Source organism: Mesocricetus auratus, unplaced genomic scaffold, assembly GCF_017639785.1.
Source record: "Mesocricetus auratus isolate SY011 unplaced genomic scaffold, BCM_Maur_2.0 Super-Scaffold_100011, whole genome shotgun sequence".
NCBI classification, from domain to species: domain Eukaryota; kingdom Metazoa; phylum Chordata; class Mammalia; order Rodentia; family Cricetidae; genus Mesocricetus; species Mesocricetus auratus.
Window position 1 is genome coordinate 39,642,810 of NW_024429195.1, and position 27,285 is coordinate 39,670,094.

Here is a 27,285-nt window from a genome sequence, read left to right on the forward strand (position 1 = left end):
AAGTTCAGAAAAGAAGGCTTTATTTTGGCTGGCGTTCAAGTATTCAGTCCATCATGGCATCGTAGTTAGGAAGTGAGGAGAGAGAGAGAGAGAGAGAGAGAGAGAGAGAGAGAGAGAGAGAGAGAGAGAGAGAGAGAGAGAGAAGAGAGAGAGGTTGGAACTCAGATCACACACATTTTTGTTCATTTATTGCACACTGAAATATTTTTACAAAAGAATATGCTACCTGGAATTTACTCTTAAATATGTCAGTGGGAAGGGCAGAGTATATAGAAGTAAATATAGCAGACTGAATTCAAAACAATAAAACCTGAATGAAAGTTATATAGCAGGTAACTATACTGTTTTTACATATGTTTAAATTTTTCAACAAGAAAATGTTTAAAATAAAATGATACTGTATTGGAATACTGACCTGTCAAGTAAAAATTAAAGTTTGAAGATGGTTGTTCAGTATGTCATTTCTGAAGAGAGCACATCCCCGGTGTGGAGCTGCCACGGCTGCAGTCCAGCCCTTACTGCTTGCCCAGTTGAGAAAAGAGTAACACATAGCAGTGGCACTGACCACATCCTACAAACACAAAGGACAAGCCTGGTAAGTCTCAGGCCAGCAGACAAGGAGGACAAGAGGTACGCCTTAACCAGGACATCCTGCCTAGCCACAACACCACCCTGACTCTGGGCAACTGCAGGGTATCTCAGATGAGTCTCAGCAACATCTGGTGCTTCAGAAACCAGAAACCTTGAAACAGATCACCAACTCACTGCAGTGAGTATATACATGCCAAGCTGTATGTATGTGTGTGTGTGTGTGTGTGTGATATCAATGGAAGTTTCTGTTCCACCTGGTTCTGCAGCTATTTAGACCCAAATAAACACACAGATGCTTATATTAATTATAAACTATTTGGCTGATGGATCATACTTCTTATTGGCTAGCTCTCTCTTAGTAATCCATTTTTATTAATTTATTTATCTCCATGTGGTTTTGGCCTACTGAGTTTGCCTGGGCCTCTTTCTTCTTTGGCAGCTACATGGCATGGTGTCTGCCTGGTGACTCGCTCTCTGCCTTCCTCTTCCCAGCTTTCTCCTAGTCTGGAAGCCCCACCTATACCTCCCCCTAGCTACATCCTGACTGTCCATTGGCTGAAACAACTTTATTCATCAGTCACTAAGACAAGCATATATTCACAGCACGCAGAAGTGCATCATCCATCAAGGTGACGCACTGAAATTTCCAGTGCCACTACTACAAACAAAAATGCCATGGAGGGGTGACAAAGATGGACGCATGGAGTGGTGAGTGCAAGGTAGAGAAAGGTAGAACTGATGATGGACGATGGTTGCAGTAGACTGAAGACATCTCATGCTGCTACAGCAATGACAGCCTGTCCAAGATAAAGAAATGAAGAATGGTTCATTTTCAAAACTGAGCCTCCTCTATGGACTGTGCTACCTCTGGGGGTCATGTTGGTATCTGTAACCCCTGCTTCTTCTCCAGGCCATATTGAAGCCCAGGGTTCATATGGTTGCCCATAGTCTGGGCTGTGTCACTGGAGGCAATGTGGATGTCTAAGGTCAGGTGACATCAGTAGTCTGTGTTACCATAGGCGGCCACATTAGTGTTCATGGAGTGGGTTGCTACAGAAAACATGTTGATGTGAGTGGTTTCTGCAGTCACTTGAGGCCATGTTGATGTCTGGGATTCATGGTGCCACTGAGAGCCATTTCTGGGTCTGTGGTCTTACTGAGGCTGGTTGCTGTGTTGATGTTCATGGCTTGTATTACCACAGAAGGCCAAGCAGATGTGTGTGTGGTCTATGCTGCCAACTGAAGCCTTGTTGATGCCCATGTGCTAGGCTTCCGCCAGAGATCATATTGATATCTGCGGCCCATGTTGCCCCAGAGGCCATGTGGATGGCCTTGGCTTGTGCTACTTCAGAGGGGTATGATGGCGTTCATGGTCGATGCAGACAGTGATCTTGTGGATGTCTGTGGTCTGTGTTCCTGCTGACTCCAATGGGCAAGGAAGCTACTTTTGCAGTTGGACTTCATAGTTGAGAAAGAGGAACATGGAAAGCTTCAGTGATAACCAATACCCTCACACCCCAGACCACCCTTACAAAAGAAACAGCTTAAACATAAAGTCAGCTAAAAGAACTCCCAAAAATTGTGGTAAGGATGCTGACATGTAGCTCTCTGTAACTGAAGAGTGCTGGTGGTGATGACAATGAGGAATGACTCAGTTTTCTTTAAGGGGATGACCACTGGGAGTTTGACCATGAGTGAGTACATGGGCAACACAAATGGACTTCTTCTTCTTCTTCTTCTTCTTCTTCTTCTTCTTCTTCTTCTTCTTCTTCTTCTTCTTCTTCTTCTTCCTCTTCCTCTTCTCCTCCTCATCCTTCTCCTCCTCCTCTTCCTCCTCTTCCTACTTCTCCTTCTTTTTCTTCTGGTGGGAGAACAATGGGTCATAATAGTTAGGGGACAGTCCTGGAAGGATTGAGAAGTGAGTATGATGTGAAATTACCAAATAATTAATAAAAATATTATGTTGCAAAAAAATAATTAACTTAAATTAGTCACCTGTGAAACTCAATTTGAGTCTTCAGTAAACTGATTTTTGCATGTAAAAAACAGTTGTTTGGCTTTTACATGTCCAGAAATTATTTGTTACTCCAAAGACAACTAACAGAACTCAGACCAACAAAATCTGGGCCAAGCTAACTTTTAAAAACTAAGTAAGTGTATAAGTCTTCATGACATTCAAGTCCCTCATGCATTTATTCAGGTCACATTATTGAGCTATCGAGACAATCAAAGGAAGTCAGAACAGCACTGTGATCCCAGCATTTTGGACCTTTCCTGAAAAAGAATTAAATTAGGTGAAAGTAACATTAAAAAAATTATTTTCTTGCCAGGTCATTACCAAACAAAAGAAATGCAGGACTAATCAGGGATAATGGAAAGGAGCCAAAACCTCTGAAGCCTAGATGTTAAAAAAGGCCTGAGATAAGGCTGAAATAAGTTCAGTAATTTATGTCGACGGCACAATAAAGCTGAGGGAAGGGAAAGTGTGTGCAGTGGAGCCAGGTTAATGACAAGGAAGGAAATTACTTCAGAAGAACATACTGAGTTCAAAAGTGGAAGGGAGATCAGGGGAAGTAGAAATGTAGATATTTTAGGAACAGAAAATTCTAAGAGAGAAAAATATCAAATGTTAAAGGTATAGGATTTTTTTAATGCAGAGAAGGAAAATGTCAGGCTGTCCTGCAACGCAAAGAGGTTTGAGGATGGCTTTAGGGTAAAAGGACCAAAAGTCACTTTCCTCAGTCCCTCCGTGGCAACACATTCCACCACTGGGGAATCTGAATCCAACAGAACATTCTCCAGTCTCCTTCTGAACATGCCTGATACATTGGATCAACTGCCAGTGTCTCTATGTAATTATTCATCCTACAGGAACCCATAATACAAGAAGCATAGAGTGGATCACAAATGCAGAATGCCTTACTCATGCCATAAATGCAGAGTAATCCCACCACTCTCACATGTACAAACACATATCAAGTTCTAGTCCCATTCTCCAGTGCATTGGTTTTGAGTATTAAAGCAATACAGTTCAGAAGCAAAAATAACGTGTGTCCAGACAGATCTCAAAGTCTACACTAACTCTGGCACCCTCTGTGCTGTGATAATCCTTAATCTCATTACTTCCCAGGGTGGTGAATAGTTACTTTGACGTGATCAAGTACTTTCATGGTTTAAACTTGAAAATAGAGTGGCAGCAAGAGTGTCAAACAAGGGGCTGGAGAGTTGACTCTGTGATCAAGATTACTTGCTGCTCTTCCAGAGGCTTCGGGTTTGGTTCCCATCCCTTATATCTGGCAGGTCACAACCACTTAGAGCCCCAGTTCAAACGGCCCTCTTCTGGCCTTCTCAGTCACTGCACACATAAAAACAGATAAAAATGACTTTGAAATGGCTGGTCACACTGTGTCTGACATTCAGAAGCAAAGAGCACAAAGGTAATAGGTCCAGGCTAAGAAACCTCACAGTCACCCTCTCAACCCCTCCTACCCACTTCCTCCATCTACAAGAGGTCCCACACTTTCCAGCACCACGAGATAGGGAAAACAAGTGTTCACACACACGAATCTATGGTCAGGGGAGGGAGTGGAGGGGGAGGATTTCATTTACACCACAGTAGTTGACTAGAATTATTTTTTAAGTAATAATTTTAAAATGCTGTGTTGTTTTTTCCCGTATTTTATTTTTTTTATCTAATTTACATTTAAACCACAGTTTTCCTCTTCTATCCCCTTGCCTCCTCCCACACCCTTCACTTCACCCCTAGGCCACCACCAGTCCACTCCTCCTCACGGGTAAGGATTTCCATAAGGAGTCAGCATAGTCTGGCACAATAGTTTGGGGCAGGGCCCCAGCCCCTCTGCCTTAAATTAAGACTGAGCTTGGCATCCCACCATAGGGAATAGGCTCCAGCAAGATAGCTCATGTACCAGGTTTATATTGTGGTCCTACCATCACTGAGCATGGGATCTTACCCTAAGGAATGGGCTCCAACAAGCTAGCTCATGTACCAGATTTGTATCATGTCCCCTATGATATCCATGTTTCAAAACTGTCTCTCACATATGGAGGGCCTAGTTTGGTCCTCTGGAGTCTCCACAGTTGTAGGTCTAGAGTTCATGAGTTTCCAGGAGCTTGGTTCAGCTGTCTGTGTAGATTTCTCCATCATAGTCTTGACCTTCCTTGCTCATATGTTCCCTCCTCCCTCTCTTCATCTGGATTCCTGGAGCTCAACCTGTGCTGTGTATCTCTGTGTCTGTGATGATAGTTGGTGTATTCATCAATCTGATTACAGGGATAGGCTGCTTCAGGCATCCTCTCTGCTATTGCTAGGAGCCTTAATTGGGGTCCTCCTTGTGAATTCTTGGGAGTTACTCCAATACCAGGTTCCTCCCTAAGCCCATAGTGTTTCTATCTAATGAGATAACTTTTCACTGCTCTTCCACTGCATCCCCCATGCCTAGGACATAAGCTGTGGCTATCCTATTCAGCAATTGCAACTCAATCATGACCAGCAGTAGCTAAGGGAAAAGAGCTTAAACCTAAGGGAATTCTGTTCCCTCAGGCACCAACTCTTTCAAAGCTACTAAGGAAACTTATTGAAATCTCTGTCCTGCTAAAGAACTCAAGATTCAAAGGTTGACCTAGAATTCTGCTTGCCAGACAGACTGAACAGCAAGCTTTTTCTCCACCCTCCTTATGAGCCCTTCACCACCTGGCTCCTCCCTACAACTTCTTGTCAGCAAGTTGCTGACCCAGCCTCTTTACTGTAGGTGAATTTTAGTTATTAAAACATATCTTTGCATCATTAAACAAATGTTTCAGAGCATAAACAAAAGTAACATACTTAAAACAATATTCTACAGCAGTGTCTAACCACAACTCTGGACTTCCATAACTAGTAATATTGATTACTGCTTCCATCTTTCTGGAACAAACAAATAATGACTGATCCAACTCAGAAACTCACCAAAGAGCAGCCAAGATAGCCTGAGGGACAGCAGCTTTTAGCTAATTGTCTATTTCAGAAATTCCCAATATTTATATATCTTGGTGATATCATTAGTGCTACTAGGGAAGATCCTGCTAATGTTAAATAGGTTTCAAAAAAGATATACCTACAGGGTGTGACTAAAAGATATCCAAACTAGTTTATTCTTAATTTCCATAGTGAAATTTTTTCATCCAAGACAAAGTCCCTTGGAGAGAAGATGTAATGGAGAATAGTGACATTTTTTTTAAATGCATAGAGTAAAACAATCTATATATTTGCAATTCACAACATCTAGTAGAATATCAATATTAGTGAGTGATTAGAGCACCATTTTTAAATTTTCATTGGATAAATGGATATGACATATATACTAGGCTGCAGATGCAATTTAAAACTTTGAAAACACAATAGTGAACCAAAATTGATGAATTCCTTCCAATTACAGAGTTCCGGTGAGTAAGTGAATAATTCATCAGCCAATTATTAACAGAACTATTAGGTTTGAAACATGTGATCATAAACTTTTGCTAAGGTTTCATGAACCTTATCTAACTGGTAACTCTCCTGATATAATTTACCATAATTGCATCAACTCCTCTAAAACAGAAAATAAATACAGCAGTTTATTTTTCTTCAGGTGTCATTTAAGATATCTAATAGTGTGCCTTCTGTGCTATTTCACTTTCCAACAGCTTCCACAAACATATTGAATGTAATGAGTTTTATAGGTTCTTCAGGGTCATTTTCCAATTTTGGGATGTGTTCTTCTCCAAAAACACATTCATAACTGATTTATGTCCAAGGTAAACTTAGAAGGAGGGGAATGACAGGATTACACAGAGGTAATTAAAAAATCATCCATAAATATAAAATCATATATATACAAGGGTGTTATCCCCTCTCTATCATTAAAAACATTGAAATCATAATAAGGAGGCATTATAAAAGAAAACCATAAAATCTAATTAAACACAGCAAAGATAGCAGGGTTCTCAGTGGTAAAATATATACTGTTTATAACATCCTAAGGGCATTAATATCTTAAGGAGTGTGTGGCTTTCTCTGTAGTTATTTTGTATGATAGGGACAGACACTAGCTTGCAGAACACTGATATAAATCCAAATATCTTTTTTAGAAACAAGCAAATAAATTCTATCCAGTAGAATTCCAACTAACTTCTCTTTCCCACCGTTGAAGAAATTTTTGCATCTTTTTGCACACTTAAACCAGTCTTTCTAATGAGTATGTATACTGGTTGGCCCTTTAGAGTATCTTTTTTACCAACACATTAATATTTATAGTTCTTTCACTGAGTTTTTAAAATCTTTATTTCTATTATTATTATTTTGCGTGTGTATGTGTAGAGTTGTGTGTTGGGGGGGGTCATAGGACAAGTTGATTCTCATGAGTGCAGGTGGAGGCAAGAAGAAGGTGTTGGATCCTCTAGAGATGAAATTACAGGTGGTTATAAACTACCCACAGGGGTCTTGGGAACCAAACTCTTGTCTTCTGGAAAGCAGCAAGTAATCTTAATAATTTTAAGCCAACTCTTCTGCCTGTACCTATGGATTTTACAACAATTGTTGAACAAATGTCATTTTTCTATATGTGTGTCATAATTATATCCTCTTTCTACTATGTGTCCTTTACCAAAGAGTGAATGCCCCTCCCCTGGTCTCTGACTCCTTAAGAGTCTTGACTATTGAGACAAGTTCATCTACAGAAATTGCTGAATTATCTAATAAAGCAATACATTTGCTATAGGCTTGGATTTGAAAGCAATCATTTTATCTTCTTGGAAAAACAAGGTCATTTCAGAACTGCTGAAGAAATTTGCTTTTTCCGTAGCAGAAAAGCATTACTATATTAGGCCTCACCAAAGACTCCTTTCAAATGACCCTGAGGAAACATAGGCACATAACCCAAGAAGCACTTACTGCTGTATAGATTATTTATAAGTGTTCATCTAGAAAAGTTAATTAAATTTTATTAGTTTACTGACAAGAGTTTTACCTCACCAAAAGTTAAACCAACGTCTAGGTAAATTTTTCTTCCTTCTAAAAAGTACTAAATGTACATTCTTTTCACTAATGCTTTCATCACATAATAAAAGGCAGTGTTAAAGGGGAACAACACTCCTTAAATCTAAAAGAACTTATATTGCTACTGCAACAAGCACCCATTATCAAATGACTATTCATAGGTTAGTTATTGCCAATCCTGGACCGTTAGTGGTCTAAGATTTGAAATGAGACAGGTCTGAGACAGTATGCATATCCACAGGAAATAAAGTACACTGAACTCCAAAGACATACCACTGAAACCTTTCATGAAATGAGTATAGTTAAAATCAAATTGATCTGAAATTTGTGAGAACTGGATATTTGGTAGCAAAAAGCATGTGATTCCATGAAGACACTGCTCTAGAACGTCTAAAGGTTATAAACATTGTGAATGAGGAAATGGAAAAGAAGCTCCCTGGGCATAAGAAACAATTAAATAACTTAAAGACAAAAAAATCTTGATGGAGGAGGGAAAATGAGAGAAATACTTCTATACAGACCTATCCAGGAATACAAATATTCAAACAAGATCCTTTCATGTTTTCAATTTTTCTCCAAGTCTAATGGCATCCACAGAGCAGCTGAGGATGAATATACAGAACAAACAACTTTGTGAAGAAGATGTCAGAGGATGGAATGGAGAAGACAAGGGGAGCCAGTCTGTTGAGAAATATGTTGGAGCCAACGTAAGAATTTCATTCATTGTAGCAAACTGAAGACACAGAGCTCAAGAGAGTTATTGGCACAAGACACATCAAACTGCTCTGAAGCTGTAATGATGCTGTGGTCAATATGGATGGTATATTAGACAATGCATGGAAATAAATGCTGACAAAAGCCCAAAGCAGGAAACTGTGCAGATAGGAATAGACTATCAAAATAAGAAGATAAAGAAACACAGAAAGCCTGGGAAGAAGAAGAAAACATGGCACCCAGTTCTCCAAAATGAAGTCAGAAAGCAGAGTCAAGGAATGTGAAGAGAGCAGAGTCTCATCTATACTCCACATGAAACTGAATATTGGGTTCTGAAAGATATGGAATCGCAGAGACTTTCCAATGCCAAGTATGATGTCTTACCTGTCTCATCTTCTGAAAGTTAAAGATAATTCTGTATTTTAGTCAAAATATATAATACATGGGCTGAAGAGATAACCCAGTAGTTAAGAGCATTTGCTACTCTATTGTGAAGGCCCTAGTAACTCATAAACCTGTACCTCCACCTCCAAGGATTACAACACTGTTCTGGTTATACTTAGTTCTCAACTTCAGTATATCTGGAATGGACTACAATACAGAAACAGAGGGAACACCTGTGAATTCTTTTTCTTTGTTTGAAGTGGGTGAATTCACTTCTGATCAGACTTATGAAGTAGAAAGACAGTCACCTTTGATCTAGGTATTGAGGCAGGAAAACACAGGCCTTTAATTGGCATCTTGAGAAGGGAAGATACACCTTTTATGTGAGTCAGATCTTCTGCTGGAAACTATATAATGACAGGGAAGAAGGAAATAGGCAAGTACATACCTCCACCAACATTAGAGCCTAAATCTTCAGGATTCCAGCATCTACAGAGACCCAACTGAGACATCCAATCTTGTGTACTGAGATTCTTGGACTTCCCATTCATAGTCAGCCATTTTTGAGTTATTTGGACCACAGCCCATAAGTTATTCTAAAAAATATAGTTTCTCTAGAGAATCCTGACTGATGTAGACAACCTCTTCTGACTGCAACAGGAAACTACATACACATGTCCATGCATTCAAAAACATGTCCATATATTCATACAGCATACAGAGAGACAGAGAGAGAAAGGGAAAGGGAGGGGAGGGAGGGGGAGCGAGGGGGAGGGAGGGAGGGAGGGAAGGAAGAAGGGATGGGAGGGAGTATTGTTTTATATTGTACATGCTTTTATACTTATTTTTATTGAAAATCTATCATTCATATAATATATTCAGATCCCTCCCCCCCAACTACTCCCAGATTCTCTCTACCCACCCAACTCCATGCCTTTTATTTCTCTCTCTGGAAAACCAACAGGCAAAAAAAAAACAAGAAAAATTTGAAAACAAAAAAACAGTAGAAGCACAAACACAAGCAAAATCCATAAAAATCACAATATCTGGAACTGTAATACACAAGTTAAAACCCATACAAAAATAACAAAACAAAGCAATATGAGCCAAAAAAAATCTTATTAAATTTGCTGTATGATGGTTATCTAATGCTGAATATGGCGCTAGTCCTTCAGCACTGTTTGTATACGCAGTGAGGCTCCCTTGGAGAAAATCACATTTTTCTTTCTAAGCAAATGTTAACTGGAGATAGCTTCTGGGTTAGGAATGGGAGACTATGTCCCCTTCACTCTCTCAGTGCTAGTATCCCATCTTGTTCGGAACTGTGCAAGCCCTGTGTATGGTGCCACAGCCTCTGTGAGTACATATGTGCTTCAGTCCTGTTGTATGGGGAAGACACTATTTCCTTGAGGTCATCCATACCCATTGGCTCTTACAACCTTTCTGCCTCATCTTTTGTATAGTCTCCTGAGCCTTGAGGAGAAAGGTGTGAAGAAGACATCCCATTAAGGACTTAATGTCCCCCAAAGTCTTAAATATTGGACCTGAAATCCAATCAGATAATGGGTGGTTAATCCCACAGCTTTGTGTCAGTATTGCTCTAGCATGTCATAAGGATCACTGTTGTTGATCACAGGATTTATAGCGCAGTTGATGGTTACATTGTTCCAGACTACCATGAACACTAGTCAGTACTGGTAATGTCTTTAGTTAGGCACCAGCTCAACTACTGCATGTTCAATGAGATATGTAGATGTTGTGTTCCACAATAGGGCCTTACTATCAGTTTGTGTAAAGCAATCAATACATCTTGGCAATAGTGTGAGCTTTGAGGGGGCATTGCATGGGAACTCTTCTCGCAATTATTCAACTAGATGCAACCAATTCCTCACATTGGAAATTACACTTGGAGGACAAAGATGTCTAGGTGGGGAATTGTCTGCCCCGAATTTGGTGACTCCATTTAGCTTTCTTTCATATATGTTTATATTTTAAGAAACTTCTGCACCAGTAGGTTTCTACATGATCCTTAAAAATGTATGTTAGAGCTACTTGTCCCTCCTCATATTCCCTCCTTGACACCTCTCTTCCATCCCCTCCACATTTAATTCTCTCATTCCAGTCTTCCCCCTGTCCCTCCATATCTATGCATTCTATTTTCCTTTTCTTGGAAGATCCTCCCTTCCCCACTAGCCCCTTACTCTATGCACTACCTCTGTTTTTATGTGTATTGTATCATGCTTATCAATGCTTAAAAGCTAACATTCACAAACAAGAGAAAACATACAAATAATACTTTTAATTTAAATATGTAATACTTTTTTCTAGGACATGTAATAATGCATTAATACCTACACCTTTCTAAAATACAAAGCCAATATGGAAGTGCCTGAAAATTAATTGTCTTTTACAAACACACCAAATGTGATTTCAACTAGAACACAAGAACCTGAGATAGAGCACTCTATGGATTATAAAACCATACACATTGGTGTGAGAAAATAAGATCCTTATTTATGTGATAACACTATGTTTATATACTTTTTACCTAGTTTATATAAACACACAACAGACTCATTTGTGGTTCACAGACTGATCAAAGATAACTAAGGATTCAGCAATATTCAAAGAGCCATAAATAACCATGAAAAGTAGAGGTGCTTGTGCTTAGGGGGGGGTGAGTATGACATTTTTAAAAAATGAAATCCTAAGTCTCCCCCCTGTAGTTCAGTAGCATCGAGCAGTGCTTGGCAGCCATGAAAAAAGATCCCAGGCTTTAGGCAGGCTACCTGTAGACATTTACAGAGCACTATTTAAACAGACTGCAGGCTTTGTGGTGCTTAGCTGCTGTTTATTCCCAGAATCTTCTTCCTCTGGCCAGGTCAACACATCATTCGAACAGTGCTTATACATAATTATTCTCAGGCAACAGCACAGCAGAAAGCTAGAAATGAGAGTTTCAGTTGAATAACATTCTCTTGATTTGACAAATGTCCTTTTGTATCTCTCGGCACCCCCTACTGTAACATTTGCAGACATTGAATGGTGCCAGAAAATCTTGACACAACTTCAGAGTAGAAATGAGATTTCCTTCTCTGACTTTTTAGATTAGAATGAGTGTGGGATGAGGCAGGGGACTGGGAATGGGGTGGTACAGCACCGCTGCTACTTAGAGAGTTTCCCAAACAGAAAAGAAGTAAACACCATAAAGGAGGGAAATTGTAAAGATTGGTATCCTTGCTATAAAGACATAGAAAACATAATGTATCAGAGTTCAATTAATTTTTCAAATCTTTCCAAGAGATTAATTTTTTCAAATAAAACTTATTAAAATAAGAAACACAACAATGTGTTCTACATATATTTATTTTACCCCTCACATTTTTTTCTTCAATATATTTGGCTTCTTTCCTAAATTCAGGTCACCTAGTAGCCCCAGCTGTTGTGTTGTTCTCAGAAGTCAGGTTGTTGAGACCCAGGGAAGGGAACAAGCTGACCATACCCATGGTGAAGAAAGCATGATTAGAATTCTATCTCAATATTATACTCCTGGGTGTGTTCCTCAACAAAATTGACTATTCACTAGTATGATTACTAAATGATATGCTACATAAAAATACTAATAAAATATTTGAATTTAAGACAATATAGGTCTGGCCAGGCACAGAGATGCATACCTGTAATCTCTGCATGGGAGAAACAGAGACAAGACAATTGCCAAATGTCTGAGGAAAGATGTACTATACGGGAAGTTCCAGGTCATTCAGCACTACATGGTTAAAATCTGTCTCAACCAAGGGGTGAATGTAACTCAGTTGGTAGTATGCTTGCACAAATTCCTCAGGTTGAGTCTCCAGCACCACATATGCACTTCTGGAGTGGTTCAGATTGAGAGGCATCCTTGGCTAGATAGCAAGTATGGGGCCAGATTTGGATTCAAGAGATCCTGTATTAAAGGGGAAACACAAAAACAATATGGTACCACAATACATGGGGGGAGGAAACTTTGGTGGTATTTCTGAAAAATAAATATGCATGTGAAGGCAAATGTTTGTTAGCTTATAGGTTATTTCACATCAATAATGCTGGAATGGTACCATTGAGAAATACCCTGTCCCTATTATTTATTTATTGCTGGTAGATGATACACCCAACTTCTGTGCATGTTCTTTTTGCTTATATCAGTAGAGAAGTGATGTTCTGTCTCTTCCTGAGTCATTGGCTATTTATTGATCACATTGGAACACTTCACTTATGCCAAAAAAGAAAAGAAAACTATGTTTTAAATTCAAAATTCTATCTCAGCTTCTTCTAAAAATACCCTGACAAAATCAACTTCCCAATGAAAGGGTTATTTTCAGCTCAGAGTTCAAGGTAACAGTCACACACAACAGAGAAGCTATAGTTAGAAAAGCAGCTTCCCAAGAAAAGGGCTATTTCAGCTTACAGGTCCAGGTGATAGTCACATACTATATAGAAGCTATAGTCACATATTGGTAGGAGCTTAAAACAGTTTTTAACATCACAACCATAGTCAGGAAACAAAAATCTCCCTCCTTCACATACACTATAGGAATCCAGTCTGAGAGTGGCACTACCCACAGCGACTCAGTTCCTCATTAATTAGCATAACCAAGAAAACCCTCAATATTCATGCCTGAAGCCCACATTCCACAGCTTTCTTGGTCCCATCTCGTTGACAATTTACACTATCATAAACTCTAAAATCAAATATATTTCTACTACTGAATCTGCAGATTATTTCTCCTCATATTTCTCCTCTTCCTTCTTATTCAATTATTTTGCTGTGTGTGTGTGTGTGTGTGTGTGTGTGTGTGTGTGTGTGTGTGTGTGTGTGTGTAACAGGGGTGAGTATAAAACCTGTTGAGGTAAAAAAAATTGTATCTCCTAGGTCTAGAATTATTCTACCTGATTTGGTATTTGGGTGTTATAAATGACCTGCTAAAAGAGCAATAAATGTTGTAAACCTCTGATCCATCTTTCCAGCCTTCCCTGTTTTTTGTTTTTCTTCTATTTTTTTGAACTGATCAAAGGCCTAAATTCTTCTGAGATGAACTGAAGTGAAGATCACCACAACTTTACCACTACTACCCCCAGACATTACTGATCAGGGATTCAGGGATTTATACACATCTTACATTTGCTCCTTGTTAAGGGACTCCTTATAAAATTCTCTGGAAAATGCATCAAAAATAAATAAAACTGATAAATCTAATTATTATGATACGATATGGCTCTAAATTATGGCTGTCTTCTATATTATTTTACACAAAGCTGATGATTGACAGGCACCAGGCACACATTAAAAAATATAGTGATAAAGGTATGATTTCTATGCCCACTCTGTGAATGAGAAAATACAGACAGAACATTTAGATAACCAGTGTGATGCTTCATGGCTCTCTAGTAGTGGATTATCTGACTCCTGAGCCTGCCTTTTAATCATCACTCCATATTACATAAAAAATCATATTATAACACTAATTTGAAGGACTTACCTTTAATATGTGCAAAAAAGAGTGAGAAGAATGAAGAAAAACAAGAGAAGAGTAAAATGAGAGAAATGACATCTTATCAGGAAATCTGAGCATAGAATAAACCTGAATATAAAGTCACACTGATTCAGCTTCAAGATTTTGAAAAATGATGAAACTATATGTTGGAGAAAAGAGAGCCACAATAATGAGTAGTGATAGGAAAACTGGATATCCATATGTAGGAAAAGAAAACTAGATCCCTATCTCTCACTCTAAATGAAAGTCAATTCCAAGGGGATTCATGACCTTAATGTAAGACCTGAAGGATCAGGCACCAGAGTGACCTCGAGTGATCTAAAGGGATAATACCAATTGGCAAGCTAAGCAATAGTGGAGGGACCACCTCGAATGCCCATTCCTGATAATGAACTTGATGTCTATAACCATCCGGGAGCCTTCATCCTGTGACTGATGGAAGCAGAGGCAAACACACAATTAATCACTGAACTGAACCCAAGGAACCCAGTGACAGAGAGAGAGGAGTGATGAGCAAATTGGCAAAGAATGGGCTGGCAAAACCAGCAGAGACAGCTGATCTGAACAAGGGAGAGCTCTTGGACCCCAGACCGACAGTGGGGAGGCCAGCATGAGACTGATCTGGACCCCCGAAATGTGAGTGTCAGTGAGAAGGCCTGGGCAACCTATGGGGCCCTGAGCTGTGGATCTGTGCCTATCCCTGGTATACAAACTGTCTTCGTGTGCCTATAGCACAAAGAGGGATGCTCTCTCAGCCTGGACTCTTAGGGGAGTGCCTGGACCCTACCAAGAGTAAAATGACAGACTCTAGATATCCCCTATGTGGAAGGATTTGGCAATAGGGTGGGAGGGAGGGGGAGAAGGGGAGTGCAGGAGGAGGGGAGGGAGAGGGAACTGGGATTGACATGTAAAACAAGCTATTTAAAATTAAAAAAAAAACCTGAACCTCTGAAATCGTTAGAGGTAAAATTAAATGTTTTCGTACACAGGCATGGGTAAGGGCTTCCTAGAAGGACCCTTGAAACTCAGGAAACAGTTCCAAAACTTGACAACCATGATCTAATAAAATCCAAAAGCTCTACATAGTAAATGAAGCACTTAATCAAGTTAAAACACAGAAATTTGTTCTAACTACATACCTAACAGAAGAGTGATACATAGAATATACAGACAACTAGAGAATAATTAAAGACAAAAAAATCAATAATTGGGTTCAGGAAGTGAACAAATAGTTCTCAAAGGGTGCTCTAAAAACACCCTAGCCATCAGAGAAGTATAATTACAAAATACACTGAGACCCAATTTCACCCTATCAGAATGGCAGTACTTAAGAAAAGAAGGAATTCTAAAGATGGGAACAAAGGAGAGACTTATACATACTGGTGAAATAAAATATTTCAGCTGCTGTTGAAGTCAGTCTGGAGGTTTCTCAAAAGAGAAGAGAATAATTCTACAAAATGACCCAGGTATGCCACTCCTGGAAATTTATTAGGACTTCAATGCAGCATATCCTAGAGATTGTACATCAACATTTATTGAAGGATTATTCACAAAAGATAAATTAAAGAATTTGCCTATGACTTAACCAACAGAAGAATGGATAAAGAAAATGGAATGTATATGCATATATTTGGGATTTCATCAGCTCTGAAGAACAAAATTTTATCATTTACTGTAAAATGGCTATAAGTGGAAATAATTATATTAAATGAATTAAATTATTCTCATAAAGAGAATGCATATATACATGTATACATAAAGATGTGTTGTGTATACACACACACACATATTCTTTGACACAAGACTGTCTAAAGAAACAATAGAGACCAGTGCAAAAATGCAAGAAAGGGAAAAGTAGTAGGGATATGAAAATGTCCTTATGTGGTTACATTATTAACCACATACTGAGAATAAAGTACATATAAGTAAGGTTTAACCTTACATCATTCATATCTATAAATAAATATGATAAATATTGAGAAACAAACATAAAACACTAGCAGTTTAAGCAACAGACAAAGGAAGGATACAGTTACATGACTGCAAAATTATCAGTGTAAGCTAAGTCTCCTAGATTATAATAAAATGTTTATAATAAGAGACAATAACTAGCTATGTATACCCTTTTCACCTGAGCTAATAACTTTGTCAGAGTCTCCTTTACCATTGTATCTATAGAGCTTAGAACAGCTTACATTACAAATACTCATATCCTATGGGTAGATGGAAGGATGGATGGATGGATGGATCCTTGAAATTCAAGCTATTGTTTATGAGGAGATGAGGCAGTAAACAACATTAAAGAAGTATTGATTGCTTCATAATGATCATGTAGAATAAAAGAAACAGAATTGTAACTTGAGATGAGGACTAATGGAAAGATGAAGACTAATGGACTGTGATTTTAATAGTGTGACATCCTTCTCACATAACTTTGTCAATTCTGAAATCAACTGCTTACAAATATGTTAGTTTTCTTTTAGCACCTCGGTCAGAAAACTAAAAAGCTATGAACAAGACCTGTTTTGGCAAACCATATATAACATAGGTACTAAATAAATTATAACTAATTAGAATGAAAACAACTTATTTGTGCAAGAAATTTAACTTCAGAAAACTACCCATAAATTTGTACTGTCTTGGAGGACTATTACAGTGTTCCCACAACATTGTTACTTACAATTCTGCCATGTCTGTTTTCAATGGTTATTTGAAGAGCTTCATATTCATTTGATCACTGCTTTTAAAAGGTGTGTTTTTGTGAAAACACACAGTGATATTTTTCTGGCACCAAAATAGACTTCAGAATTACTCTTACCAAGAGATATGGAGACTATAATTGAAAATAAGTTATTTCAGCCTGAGAAGCATAAGCATAGCAAGTCATTACTCTACAATATTCCCAATACATCATTTTTCTCATTAGATTTTGCTGGCACAGAGTTCCACCCATATGCTTTCTTCAATACTAAAAGTTTATGTTCAATTGATTGCCACAAGCAATCAATTCCTTAAAAGCTATTTCTAAGTTAGGGGACTGAGTCTATATACATAGAAAATTACATAGGAAAACCTGAATTATCATAATTAGCCATTGACCTGGAGTTAGAAAATAATAAACAAGTTGGAAAGGGTAAAGGAGAAAGTTAGTGCAATCATTTAATGCATTTGTTGGCATCATGGTATCATCATTTCCCTTGCCAAAAGTTTAGCATATCTTAATGATCAACCATTATTTTATTTCATGATTTTCTCCTCTTAGAATATGTTGGGTGTCTGATGTTGATTTCAAAGATGGGAAGATACTTAGTCTTTCTGAAACTTTTGTACCTTGATGAGAAATGAGAAAACTTGGTGCATTAATTTCCTACTGCTATTAGAAGAACCACAGACTTATAACAATGTACATTGTGCAAGTCTGTAGACAAGAGCCATAGTTCAGGTCTCTTCATACTGAAGTCAATATGTGAACAATATGTGAGCATTGTATTGTCCATTAGACAATACAATGGTGAAGGGGACTTTGAATATGTTCATGGTCTACAAGCAAAATGTATATTAGAATAGAGTGGTCTATAAGGAGCACTGTATCACACAACAGAAGACTACCATATATTTACAGTTCTATAATCATGGAACTGAGTCTTCTCATTGGTACTTACTAAAGACTCTATTTTATTTTATTTTTATTTTCTCATTTGTTGGCAGATTTTTTTAACTGCTTGAATTGCAGAATCAATATCCTCAATTTCTTGTTCACCTACATTTTCTGGTTCATGGTTTGAAAAGGAGAAACTTTTGAACACGATGTGTTTTTTTTCACTTGTGCTTTAAATTTTTAATTTAAAGCTAAGTCTACTACCTGACATTTTTTGTTACTGAAAACGAATAGTACATTGATTTATGGAAAAAAATGTTAAATGTGTCCTATTGCCAACAGTGTTGCAGATACAGCCAGGAGTACCAGTGTGGCTTGTCTTTACAATTAAATGAGTTGTAAGTTTCACTTTAGAATACAGTTTTTGAAAAATAAGTATTAAAGAATTGTTGTATTCTCAAAGCCTGAATATCTGTCAGACAGTTTACCTTTCATGAAATAATTTAGATAAATGCTCTTGGGCAGATACTACTAGTTTAGCTATACTGAATAAAGATCAATGATGTTTTAGATACTTAAAGAGAATGTAGGGCTCTAGACAAACACACAGATCCAAGACTAAAATCTTGGACCAAAAGGCACAGGAACACAGTATTTGAAGGGGCAGAAACACTTAAATGATGATGGGATGAATTGGTGAACATATTGCATATCTAGATGAGCAAGGTGCTTACCACCTAAGTTGGTGACCTGAGTTTGGTCTTTGGAAAATATACAATGGAAGAAGAATAATATGCAATTTGATGGGCTTATCAGTAGAATCAACACTAAGAAAGTGTTGAGTTTATTGGAATACAAATAGAGCCACCAAAACCAAACTGAAAGAAAAAATAATAAGATAAATGAAACATAGAAGTGTAATCATAGGTTTCTCTCCTGTCTACCAGTTTGTGAATAGTTACTCAGAGACATAATATTAATCACAAATTTTTTCCAATGGCTGAAGCTTATAACTGTCTAGCTCCTACATTTAAATTGACACATTTCTATTACTCTGTGTATCACCACATGGCCGTTGGTATACAGGTGGTGGTCTGGCATGTTGCACCATAGGTTGATACTAGCATCTCCTTCTTTTCCTGTATCAGTACTTGGATTTCCCACCTGATTCTGTCTTGCCTTACCGTAGGCCAAAGAAACTTTATTTATCAATCAGTGAGAGCAACATTATTCACAGTGTACAGAAAGATATCCCACATCATTTTCCATTTTGTGTATAATAAGAAAGGAACGTTTTAATTTTAACATAGTAAAATTACATATTTTACATAATTTTTGTCTTTTTAATATAAACTAGAAACAAGTTTATTTCACACATCAATCCCAGCTCCCTCTCCCTCTCCCTCTCCTTCCCCTCCTCTCACACCCTCCCAATAACCCCCCATATACCCTCCCCACTCCCCAGACCTTTCCCCAGGGAGGTTGAGGCCCTCCATGGGGGGTGTCCATAGTCGGTTGTTTCATCCATGGCAGGGTTTAGGACCCACCAAGCGTCTAGGCTGAGAGAGCATCTCTCATTGTGATATGGGCAGCCAAAGTCCATTTGTATGCCAAGGATAAACACTGATCTACTACCCAAGGCTCCATAGATGACCTAGGCCTCCTCACTGACACCCACATTCAGAGTATCTGGATCAGTCCCATGCTGGGTTCCCAGCCATCAGTCTGGGGTTCAAGTGATCCCCCTTGTTCAGGTCAGCTGTTTCTGTGGGTTAAACAAGCCCAGTCTTAACCCCTATGCTCATCAGTCCTCCCTCTCTGTCACTGGGTTCCTTGAGTTCAGCTCAGTGTTTAGCAGTGGGTGTCTGCCTCTGCTTCCATCAGTCATTGGTTGAAGGTTCTGTTTCCCAGACTCTCTGGCAGTGGGATTGTAGGCTGGCACTCTCCTGATCCATGTCTAAAATCTATATATGAGTGAGTACATAACATGTTTGTCTTTTATGACTGGGTTACCTCACTCAGTATGGTTTCTTCTAGTGCCATCCATTTGCCTGAAAATTTCAAAATTCCATTTGTTTTTTTTCTGCTGAATAGTACTCCATTGTGTAAATGTACCACATTTTCTCTATCCACTCTTCAGTTCAAGGGCATCGAGGTTGCTTCCATGTTCTGGCTATTACAAATAATGCTGCTATGAATATAGAGGAACAGACTTCCTTGTTGTATGAATGTGCATCTTTTGGGCATATGCCTAAGAGTGGAACTGCTGGATATATTGATTCCCATTTTCCTGAGAATCTCCATACTGATTTCCAAAGTGACTGTCCTGAGTTGGCACTCCCACCAGCATAAATTCACATCCTCTCCACATAAATTGGTGTTTTTGATTTTAGCCATTCTGACAGGAGTGAGATGGTATTTCAGAGTTGTTTTGTTTACATTTCCCCAATGGCTAGGGATATTGAGCACATTCTTATACTCTTCTGTTAAGAATTCTCTATTTAGTTCTGAGGCTTACTTTTTAATTTGATCTTTTGGTGTTTTGGAGACTTGCTTCTTGTGTTCTTTGTAAGTTTTAGAGATCAGTCCTCTGTCAGATGTGTGTTTAGTGAATAACTTTTCCCATTCTGAGGGCTGTCTTTTTGTCTTGTTGACTGTGTCCTTTGCCTTATAGAAGTTTCTCAGTTTCAGGAAGTCCCATGTATTAATGGTTGACCTCAGTGTCTGTGCTACTGGTGTTATGTTCAGGAAGCAGTCTCCAGTACCAATTAAGTGAAGGGTACCTCCCACTTCCTCTTCTAAGAGGTTCAGTGTGACTGAATTTATGTTGAGGTCTTTATCCATTTGGACTTATGTTTGTGCATGGTGAAAAACATGAATCTATTCACATTCTTCTGCATGCCAGCATCCAGTTATGCCAGAACCATTGTTGAAGATGCTTTCTTTTTCCACTGTATATTTTTATCGTCTTTGTTGAACATCAGATGTTCCTACATGTATGAATTAATATTGTTGTGTTCAATTTGATTCCACTGATCTTCCTGTCTGTTTTTGTGCCAATACCAAGCCATTTTCAGGACTATAGCTCTATAATAGAGCTTGAAATCAGGGATGGTGATGCCTCCAGACCTTGCTTTGTTGAGTAGGGTTGCTTTGGCTATCCTGGGTCTTTTGTTTTTCCATATGCAGTTGATTATTGTTCTTTCAAGGTCTGTGCTGGGATTTTCATGGAGATTGCATTGTATCTGTAGATTGCTTTTGTCAAGATTGCCATTTTTACTATGTTGATCCTACCTATCCAAGTGCATGGGAGATCTTTTCATTTTCTGGTGTCTTCTTTAATTTCTTTCTTTAAAGACTCAAAGATCTTGTGATACAGGACTTTCACTAGTTGGTTAGTGTTATCCCAAGGTATTTTATGTTGTTTGTTACAATTGTAAAAGCTGATGTTTCTGTGATTTATTTCTCAGCCCTTTTATAATCTGTATATAGTGGGGCCACTGATTTTCTTGAGTTGATCTTGTATCCTGCCACTTTGTTGAAAGTATTTATCAGCTGTATGAGTTCCCTGGTAGATTTTTTGGGGGTCACTCACGTAAACTATCATATCATCTGTAAATAGTGAAAGTTTGACCTCTTCCTTTCTGATTTGTATCCCCCTTGATTTCTTTTTGTTTTCATATTGCTATAGCTAGGACTTCAAGTACGATATTGCGAAGATATGGAGAGAGTGGACAGCCTTGTCTTTTCCTGAAACAGTTATCAAGTAAGAATTACAGTTACAATATCCAGTCTATTTGTATTTGGCAAAATTAAGGAAAATACTCTATTATCTATCCTATCTTTGTGAATCTAAAGTTTATATCTAGTTTATCTTTTATCATAACTAAGGAAGCCTGAAATTCTAACTATCTAGTCTTCAGCTCCATCAAAGACAGAGATATCTGTTTGCCTTGGAATCCCCAGGATGTAGGAGATGCCAGATTTATGGGATGCCTGCCAAGGGAAACTGCTACGAGGGCGTGGCACCATCCCAAAAGAGACAAGTATGTTGCATTCAACAAAGCTGAAATGAGATTGAGAACTGAAGAACACTTTGACATCAGACATGGAGATGTACAGTTTGGAGTTTGCCCTGCTGATTTTCAAACTTCCTTTGTTACAGTATTTCCTCATGTTGCTCCCTTTCCTCCCTTTTGGAATAGAATTGTATATCATGTGCAATTATATGTTGGAAATATTTTACCTGTATTTTTATTTTGTAGGGGATTACATTGAAGAGATTGCCCTACTTTTCAGCCGAGATTTTTTACTTTGAACTTTTAAACAGTGTTGAGACTATGATACTCTGTGGGAACTTTTAAAGTTGGACTGGATACATTTTTGCATTCTGATACAGCTACATGCCTATGGGAGCCAGAGATGGAATGTGGTGGTTTAAATAAGAATGACGCTCATAGATTCATAGATTTGAATATTTGGTCACTAAGAAGTGGTGATATTTGAAAGGATTTGGAGGTATAGCCTTTTGGGGGTATATACTGCCTTGTTGGAATAAATGTGCCACTGCGGGTTGGCTTTGCGTTTCCAAGAGCTCCAGCCAGGCTCAGTTGCTCTCTCTTCCTGTTGACTGTGGATCTAGATAAAGAATCTCAGATACTTCTTCAGCACCATGTCTGCCTACAAGCCGACATGCACCCTGCCATGAAAGAATTGACTAGATTCCTAAAACTGTAAGCAAGCCCCCAAATTAATGCTTCCTTTTTGAAGAATTCCCATGGTCATAGTGTCTCTTTACAGCAATAGAACCCTGGTGAAGAAAGCACTGCATCCCAGTTTTAGAGAAAAAAATCATTCACAGGATACTCTTTAAGGAAGTACAGGGTAGAGAAGCACCTTACCTCTATAGAAACAGGATAATAATACCAATAAAAGTAATATTTAAAATACTTAATAAGCAAAATTAAACTATTTTCAGTGATCTTGGAAAGGAAAGCAGACTTTTCCATCCAGAGAAAATTTCCTTTTCCTTGAAAAATAAAATGGAATAACTTCCTTGGGAAAAATCTGAGAAAATTTATTGGTACCAAATCTATCTTCCCAGAAACAATATGTACCAAACTGTGTTTATGCAGAAAGAAAACACATGTCAGATGTTCCTTATATGTAAGACAGCAAAGAGCACTAGACAAAGAGTCAGAAAAACATAGGCATTTCATGTTTTTTTCATTTTCCCTTCAGTTGATAGAAACTACTTTTTAAATAAAAGTAATATTTTGTCCAGGAAGATGTGGGCCAGGTGGTAAGGGAGTTTGCCACCAAGGCTGACAAACTGAACTTAATTTATGGAGCCTACTTGGTGGAATGACTAAATGACTCCCACAAATTATCCTCAGGTCTTTTAAAAATGTCATAGAACCCACTTACTAAATATAGAATTCTCAGTTGAAGAGTATAAAATGGCTGAGAGACACTTGAGAAAGTGTTCAACATCACTAGCCATTGGGAAATGCAAATCAAAACAACTCTGAGATATATCTTACTCCTGTCAGAATGGTGAAAATCAAAAACACCAATGAAAGTTTTGCTGGAGAGGATGTGGAGAAAGGAGAACACTCCTCCACTGCTGGTGGGAATGCCAACTAGTACAGCCACTATGGAAATCAGTATGGAGATTCCTCAGGAAAATGGGTCTGAGTCTACCACAAGACCCAGCAATTCCACTCTTAGGTATATACCCAATATACTAATAAAAGGTGACTACTAAATGCTCAGTCTAAAGTGAGACATCTATGTAAGCTCCTGCAAGGCTGAGGGAGCATCATGGGAGAGGAAATAGAATGACTGTGGAAGCCAAAGAATGGGGAGTGATGTGCTTGGATATGATACAATCTTTGCCATAATGAGCATGCAGCATCTATACTGCCTTCTGGGGAACTAGAAAAAAAAGAAAGAAGGAACAAAGAAAAGAAGGAGTGAAGGATGAATTAAGGAATGAAGGGGAGTAACAAAAATGGAATAAGTGTAAGGCTAGGAGAAGACTAGTTGAGAAGAAGTGTGTTTGTGGGAGTGCGATGAGGATGATAGAGGACTGTGATGGTAAATGTGATTGCCATACATTGTATGTAAGTATGACATTGTCAAAATAACTAAGATATATATGTATATATATATAGTGATCTCAACAGCAATAAAACATATTTGTAAAATTATGATGTGAAAATCCAAATGCAATCATTTAAAATTTTAAGTTAAAATCAGAAGAAAAAACAGCTTCTGCAAAAAAACATCACACACAAAGTTGGTATTAATTCAAATATATTGATAATAACTGTAGACATAAATGATAATTTTATAACAATTTAAAAACACATTGTGAGAGTATATTGAGTAATATATAGTACATGTTGTATAAAAAATTCACCAGATTTAAATATAAAGGAGAGGGGGAAATGTGCTTTGCTAACAAATATAACTAGAGTAGCTTTGAAATTTAAGACAAACAGACTACAAAATAGAAAACTTTTCCTGAATAAGAATCAACACAACAAATTCTGTGGAACTACCTCCTCCATAGTGAAACAAAGCTAAGGAAACTCACAAGGCTCAGAAAGATCCTGAAACTTACAAGGCTTAGGAGGCTCAGAAATTTAATCTTTCACAAGGATTCAGTTATAGAAACTGTTTACTGATTTTATAACTTAAAAAAAGAAGAGGAAACTTTTCAGCAGAGACATATGTAAGCTGTGAAAGAAGCTCCAGAGGTATAGTTTTCATACATCATCACCCATTTTTTTTCTTTTTTTTTAATTATTATTATTTTTATTTTCCATTTTAAATTTAGATAAGAAACAAGGTTGCTTCACAAGTCAGTTCGAGGTCCCTCTCCCTTTCCCTCCCCTCCTCCAGTGCCCTCCCCCCATCCCCCCCATTATCCCCTCATTCCCCCAGGGTGAGGCCCTCCATGGGGGTGTCCATAGTCTGTCATTTCATATAGGGCAGGGCCTAGACCCTTCCCCAAGAGTTCAGGGTGAGAGTGCACCTCACATTGTTCTATGGGAGTCCAGATTCCGTGTGTATACTTGGGATGGGTACTGATCTGCTGTCCAAGGCTCAATAGATTACCTAGGCCTCCTCACTGACACCCAGATTCAGGGGGTCTTGATCAGTCCCATGCTGGATTCCCAGGCTGATGCCTGGGATTCAAGAGTTAACCTTTGTCTGGTCAGCTGTTTCTGGGGGTTAAACCAGCCCAGTCTTAATCCCTTTGATCATCAGTCCTCCCTCTCTGATACTGGCTTTCTTGAGTTCAGCTCACTACTTAACCAGCCACTAAATGAAGTTTCTGTTTCCCAGACTCTCTGGCCATAGGATTGTAGGCTGGCACTCCCCAGATCTATGTCTAAAATCCATATATGAGAGAGTACATGCCATGTTTCTCTTTTTGTGACTGGGTTACCTCACTCAGGATGGTTTCTTCTAGTGTCATCCATTTGCCTGCGAATCTCATGATTCCATTATTTTTTTCTGCTGAATAGTACTCCATTGTGTAGATGTACCACATTTTCTCTATCCACTCTTCAGGTGAGGGACATCTAGGTTGCTTCCAAGTTCTGGCTATTACAAATAAAGCTTCTATGAACATAGTGGAACAGACATCTTTGTTATATGAATGGGCATCTTTTGGATATATGCCTAAGAGTGGAGTTGCTGGGTCTTGTGGTAGGTTTATTCCCATTTTTCTGAGGAATCTCCATACTACTTTCCAAAGTGGCTGAACCAGTTGGCACTACCACCAGCAATGGAGGAGTGTCCCCCTTTCACCACATCCTCTCCAGCATAAATTGTCATTGGTGTTTTTGATTTTAGCCATCTGACAGGAGTGAGATGGTATCTCAGAGTTGCTTTGATTTGCATTTCCCGGATGGCTAAGGATGTTGAGCACTTTCTCAAGTGCCTCTCAGCCATTTTAGACTCCTCTATTGAAAACTCTCTATTTAGTTCTGCAGCCCACTTCTTAATTGGGTCCTTTGCTGTTTTGGAGATCAACCCTCTGTCAGATGTGGGATTAGGGAATATTTTTTCCCATTCTGTGGGCTGCCTTTTTGTCTTGCTGACTGTGTCCTTTGCCTTACAGAAGCTTCTCAGTTGCAGTAGGTCCCATTTATTAATTGTTGATCTCACTGTCTGTGCTACTGGTGTTATGTTCAGGAAGCTGTCTCCTGTACCAATTCGTTCAAGGGTACCACCCACTTTCTCTTCTAAGAGGTTCAGTGTGGCTGGATTTATGTTGAGGTCTTTGATCCATTTGGACTTAAGTTTTGTGCATGGCGATAAACATGGATCGATCCGCATTCTTCTACATGCCAGTCTCCAATTATGCCAGCACCATTTGTTGAAGATGCTTTCTTTATTCCATTGTATATTTTTAGCTTCTTTGTCAAAGATCAGATGTTCGTATGTGTGTGGGTTAATACCCGGATTTTCAATTCGATTCCATTGCTCTGCCTGTCTATTTTTGTGCCAATACCAAGCTGTTTTCAGGACTATAGCTCTATAATAGAGCTTGAGGTCAGGGATAGTGATGCCTCCGGACGTTGCCTTGTTGAACAGGGTTGTTTTGGCTATCCTGGGTCTTTTTTTTTCCATACAAAATTGATTATTATTCTTTCAAGGTCTGTGAAGAATTGTGTTGGGATTTTAATGGGGATAGCATTGAATCTGTAGATTGCTTTTGGCAGGATTGCCATTTTTACTACATTGATCCTACCTATCCAAGAGCATGGGAGATCTTTCCATTTTCTGAGGGCTTCTTTAATTTCTTTCTTTAAAGATTCAAAGTTCTTACAATACAGGTCTTTCACTTGCTTGGTTAGCGTTACCCCAAGGTATTTTATGTTGTTTGTGGCAATTGTAAAGGGTGATGTTTCTCTGATTTCTCTTTCAGCCCTTTTATCATCTGTATGTAGTAGGGCTGCTGGCTTTCTTGAGTTGATCTTGTAACCTGCCACTTTGCTGAAGGTGTTAATCAGCTGTAAGAGTTCCCTGGTAGAGTTCTTTGGGTCATTGATGTAAACTATCATATCGTCTGCAAACAGTGAAAGTTTGACTTCTTCCTTCCCAATTTGTATCCCCTTGATCCCCCTTTGTTGTCGTATGGCAATAGCTAGAACTTCAAGTACCATGTTGAAAAGGAATGGAGAGAGTGGACAGCCTTCTTTTGTTCCTGATTTTAGAGGAATTGCGTTGAGTTTCTGTCCATTTAGTTTCATGCTGGCTGTTGGTTTACTGTATATGGCTTTTATTATGTTTAAGTATGTCCCTGTTATCCCAGATCTCTCCAAGACCTTTATCATGAAGGGGTGTTGGATTTTGTCAAAGGCTTTTTCAGCATCTAGTGAGATGATCATGTGATTTTTGTTTTTTAG